Below are 5,892 nucleotides of genomic sequence, written 5' to 3'. Positions count from 1 at the left end.
TGTGGCTGACACTAGTGGAGAAAGTTCATTTTTACCTTCTGCAAATTTAAACATGCCTCTAATAAGGGAGCCCTCTTCTAGCCACATAGTTGGTGATACAAATACCTCGATAAGAGGTGATTTTTCTCCTCCATCATCAATGTCAGTTAGACCCTCAGAACAAATTGCAGTGGATCAATGTTCTATTTTAAATGAGTTGACCACTGTCCACTGGCACTCTCAAAGCAGCTACACTGAAGCAAATGGCCGTGTTGTGAACTTCATTACAACTACAAATTCTACTTCTCAGTACAGCATTTTATCTCCTATACAGAGGAATTATATTGGACAGATGTTGGAGCATTCTAGTTTTCCAAATATATATCATAACATATCTGCCAATGAAGGGAGTTTTTCTAAACTTCAACCAGGGAGAAACCCACGGTTTCCAGTGACAGTGATAGCTGATACATCAGCTACCTCTCTTTCAAGGACAATTCATCAGACACCTTCAATATATGAACGTCATCCTAATCACAACTGATCTACCAGCGGACTACCAGATTATGCAGGATAACAAAGATTAAAAGTGAAGTTGGCAAATGTCAACAAATATCTGCAATTTTCTTATTTGAACAATAAACATAGATGTGTACCTGTATTTACCTTATTTTTTTAAATAGAGTTAAGTGTTAAATGGGAGACTATGTTACTATTCTAAGAAAAAATGAGATATTTGATTGATATGAACATTTGATGGAAAAATATGGGAGTTAATTTAAATATTTTCTTGTAAGGAAGAAGAGAAAATGCAAGAATTTGGAAAAAGACTAAAACATGGAGAGAGGGAAAAGTTCTAAGTGGTTTCTGGTTCATCCTGGAAAGTATGAAAAGTGTTAAGTTAGGATGTGTTACAACAGAAGATAAATGCAGGACCCGGCCCAGGGATCATGGTCTTTATTATGTCATCCCTGGAATCATAAAGGTCACATGATATAGTCTCAGATGGCACAATCAGCATGTGGTAGAATTTATGAAGTAATTTTATCTATGGTCTTCTTTGTGTTGTTCTCAAAGCATTCCAATTGGTGCTTTCATTTCCTCCCCTCAAGATTCTACACTATATTTTCTTTTTGATAATTTATCTTGCATTTATTTTCCAGCCAAAGACAAGCTAACTTCCTCAGGGTGGCACTTAATGCCTTTTCAAATCTAAGCAAACAAACTCAACTTTGTTTACTAATTTCTTTATAAATCTGGACTCTGCCTACCTTGGCATATCTATATGATTCACTGTATCTTGAGATACATCCAGGCAAATGCTTGTCAACTATGTTAGCTGGAACCTCACCACTTTGCTCCAGCTCATCCTTGGGCTTTGGGTGTCCTCCTTTTACCTACTTAGACTTTCCCAGTCTCAGTTCCGAAACTACCTCCTTCAGATGTTTTCTGTCTGTCCCCCTTTCCTTGTCTAACTTGGATACCAGCACAGTAAACACAGCACATGCCACAAGATGCATATTAGAATTTAGTGAATGAAAAATACATGTTGACTTTAAGCAAAATCTACTTTCCTGAAACAACAAAACTCTCATGGTATTCAAACTATTTTGTTTTGGTCTTTACTCTTCACCACAAACTAGCTCTTTTCATAGCCCAAGGACTAGTCACTCAAGACAGTAATTGGAGGTAGATACAGGAGACAAAGTATTATTTTCTTATCCATTCATGCCTCCAGAGGCCTAAAGCATTCCATTCTCATTTTCTTCATTATTTCCTGTCTCTTCATCACCCACCCAACCCAAAATAGTTGATTCTCTTACCCATACTAATAACTATACTGCATTCTAATTAATTTACTTCTTAGAATCAGAGATTTGTCCAGAAGAGACAGTGATATTGCAAATATTTAATGTAGGTTTATGCACCCCCCCATAACTTGTGCCTTTCTAACCTTCACGCAGGAAGAATCTAAGAGGTACTAGGACCTTGGTTGGGGTGATCGTATTCAGTAACAAAATTGCAATCTAAAATGTGTGGACTAGAAGTAGGTGAGGGTGGTGGAATTAAAAATTTGTCCAAATGCATGAGTACCAATTTTCTGCAGATATTAGGAAATATAAAATATTCATGGAAGACTTTGACTATTTCCCATTAATTTAAAACAAATGGTGAAGCATTTTCAGAATGTGAAATGCCCTGAAGTGATGGAAAAATTGTAGGCAACGTCAGAGTGTCTAAGGTTTCTGCTCATAAACATGCAGAAAGTGTCAGCTGATAAGACTGGAATGACAACATTGATTCCTGAAAATATGTCACCAGTTGTAAAGAAAGCCTTTGATAATGTGGAGAAAGGGCAAATGGGCCAGGGTAAGATCTTGCAAAATCCCACCAATATGTCCTTTACCAAGAGAAGAAAAGAGGCCACTTGAAGCAGGAGAGTTTTGTCTGGACAGCAGTGGTTTTTCCTACAACAGAAACATCAAGCTTTTAAGTTTGTCAGCACAACTCTGATGGTGGCTACGTTGTTGCTTGCATTAGCAGTCTGTGGTTCAGATGGGCTGTTTCAGCAGCTATTTTCCATCTCTCTTATCAGACAGTGGGTCTTAATGTGATCATCTGAACAAGGTTCTATAATAAGTCAAAAACTACACTTTACTCTCAAAATTAGAAATCCTAAAGATGAATATTGTTTGTCCAACTGTAGTTTTCTACCTGGGAAAATCTCGACTATTGGCAAAAGTACAAAAGTTGGCTGATGCTTTGAAAACTATTCTCTGAGCTCTGCCTACAGAACTCTTCCCACTAAATACTACAAATCTCTCTACCACTGTGTGTGTGTGTGAAGATGGATTGTTAAGCAGTAACTAAATTTGTCTTAGTTGAGTCATCAGTAAATTATTATTCTGCAACTGGCAGAATCTCTGTGAATTAAGAGTTTCATTGAGCCACCAGATTTTCTTCCGATCAGGGAGAGGTATATTATGTTTCTCCCAGTATATTAATTGTTACCTGTTCATTAAATTCCGAGCTGATGCTAGGGCCAATCAACTGAACCCTTGAATTGGAATGAGGCATATACATTCTCCAGTCCCCAGAGCCCAGCACAGGACAGTGTCTCCTTTTTAATTTAAGCTTATGTCTAATTTCTTTTTTCTTCTAATTCTCATTGTTGACACAACTTATTTTGGCTTTGATCACCCCTTGACTAATTTAAAGGGACTGAACCACTGACTTATTCCTGTTCACCTAGAAATTTGAATAACCTTATTTTTTGTACTACCTGGAATAGAGTGAGCGTAGTCAACATTTTGAAAGCAGTCTTCAGTCCTAATAATGCAGAACCTTTATACTTCTGTGCCCAGCACTTGAGTAAGAATGTTTGTTGTGGATCTCAGAGATTATCCTCACATCCCCTAATACAACCATGAGAAAACACCAAATTGTTTTCCAAAATCAAGTCTTTGTCAGTATTACATTCCCATTGCAAAAGAGTTAAGAATTTTAGGAGTGCTGAGATTTTACCATGATGAGATTTTTAGCAACCTAACATGTTCATTTCTTACAGATGCTATTGGGGAGATGAGACCATTGGTCAGAGACAGTGAACTTTATCACTCACAGAAAGAGCAGCCAGTTTCAAATTTGTATCCATTCCCTAATATCAGATGAATGTATATTGAGAAATTTTGATGCCTGCAGAAGCAGTGGTCTGTTAACATGAAGAAAATAAAGGCATGGTAAAACACTAATTTATTAGTATCTTCATGTATTATTAGAATCACTTATTTATTAATATTTTTACCTAGGATAAGTATATCATGACTCAAGTTTACTTGCTGCAGAAACAATCATGAGAAATGACATGGTAATATGTGAATATTGACTTTCCATTTTTCCTTCCGCTTCTATTGAGATATAATTGGTGTAGAATACTGTGTAAGTTTAGGTGTACAGGATAGTGATTTGATTTACAAGTATCATGAAATAAATATCATAGCAACTTTACGGAGAATTCATTATCTCAGTTAAATACAATATTAAAGAGATACAACTTGTCTTTTGGTTGTGATGAGAAAACTTAGGGTCTACTCCCTTAACAACATTCATATATAACATAAAGCAGTATTAATTGTAATTTTCATGTTACTATGGGGCATCCCTAGTACACATTTATTTTACGGCTGGCGGTTTGTAGTTTTGAGTGTATTAATCAAATCCTCTTTTCCCATCCCCTGCCTCTGTTAACTACAAATCTATTTTTTTCAAAAATATGTTTGTTTTTGAAGTGTACTTAAATATATAAACAGTTTTTGATCCTCATACACAACGTAGTGTTTTTTCTATTTTTAGTAAATTTCAAACTGATCACCAGAATATATCTAGTTATTGTATTTTGCTATTTAAAATATTTCATACTTATTTTTTATTCCCCATACAGCACATTTCTTGCCCTGACGCATTTAATTTGCAACTGGAAAACTTTTTCTCTTAATTTCCGTCAAATATTTCTTTTTCCTCACACCATTTCCCTCCTTCTTGTGATCAACCTGTTTCTTTGCATATCTATATCTCCTTTCAGTTGTGGTATGTTCATTTCTCTTAAATTCCAAATATGAGTAAAATCATACAGCATTTGTCATTCTCTTTCTGACTTATTTCACTTAGCATATTACCCTTTTTGTTTACACATGTTGCAAATGAAGAAGTTATTCGGTTTACAGCTGAGTAATAACCCATTGTAATTTTATCTGTGTGTGTGCATATATATATATATAAATATAGATAAGTCTATGAAATATAAAAATAAAAATTATAGATGTGTATTTATATATACTATAAACACACATTTTCTTTATCCATCATCTATTGATGAACATTTAATTTGCTTCTATATCCTCTCTATTATAAATAATTCTGCAGTGAATATATGATTGAATTTATCTTTTCTAGTTTTTGTTCTTATTTTCTTGGAATAAGTATCCAGATATGGAAATGTTGGATTATATTTCATTCTAAATTTTTAGATAAAACTGCATACTGTTTTCCACAGTGGCAGCACAAATTAAATTCACTCCAGCAGTGCATCAGTGTTGTTCTTCTTACATCCTCACCAACACTTATATTTGTTATCTTTTTGATAATATTCATTCTGACAGGACTGACATACAATCTTTTTGTGTTTGGGCTTGCATTTTTTTGATGGTTTGTGATGTTGGCCAGTTTCTTATGCCTGCTGAATACCTTTCCCCACTGTATATTCATATTTTGTAATGGGCTAAATGACCATAACTGTCTGATTTCATTTTCAGGGATTCTTTGTGTTCCATTATTTTCTTTGTTCTGTTCCACTACAGTATTCTTTTTATTACTGTAGCTTTCTATTATAGTTTCAAATCAGAGAAAGTGATACATCCTCTTTATTCTTTGTCAAATATGTTTCTGTTTATTGTTTGTTTTCTTTTCTTTTTTTTTAGTGATTTCAACTCTTTTGTGTTTACATGTAAATTTAAGAATTTTTTATTTTAAATTCTGAATGTGCCCTTGGTATTTTGATATTCACTGGATTTAATTAATTTATTTTCTTGGCTCGTACTGTCATTTAAACAATATTATTTTCGTCATCAATGAACACAGTATATCCTTTCATCTGTCTCCATTATCTTCAATTTCTGTTATAAATATTTTATAGCTTTCTGTGTAAAGGTCTTTTGCTTCCTTGTTTGGATATATTTCGAAATTTTTTTTTTTGTAATGCAACTGTAAGTGAGACAGTTCCCTCACTTTCTTTATCTGTTAGCTTGTTGCTAGTGTGCAGAAATGCAAGATTCCTGTACGTTAATTTTACATTCTGAAATTTTACCAAATGCATTGATAAGCCCTAGTAGTTTTGAGGTGCCATCTATAGGATTT

At 34.3% G+C, this 5,892-nt stretch overlaps 1 long non-coding RNA gene across 1 annotated transcript; it reads left to right on the top strand.

Annotated features, from left to right (window-relative positions):
• Positions 1 to 296: 296 nt before the first annotated feature.
• Positions 297 to 3,731, top strand: LOC140695262 (uncharacterized). Its single transcript, XR_012070958.1, has 2 exons — positions 297 to 568; positions 3,548 to 3,731. It is a non-coding gene; the product is annotated as an uncharacterized lncRNA (long non-coding RNA).
• Positions 3,732 to 5,892: the final 2,161 nt, after the last annotated feature.

Source organism: Vicugna pacos, unplaced genomic scaffold (assembly GCF_048564905.1).
Source record: "Vicugna pacos unplaced genomic scaffold, VicPac4 scaffold_192, whole genome shotgun sequence".
NCBI classification, from domain to species: Eukaryota; Metazoa; Chordata; class Mammalia; order Artiodactyla; family Camelidae; genus Vicugna; species Vicugna pacos.
The sequence above is the reverse complement of the archived record's forward strand: the minus strand, read 5'-3'. Positions and strand labels throughout refer to the sequence as shown.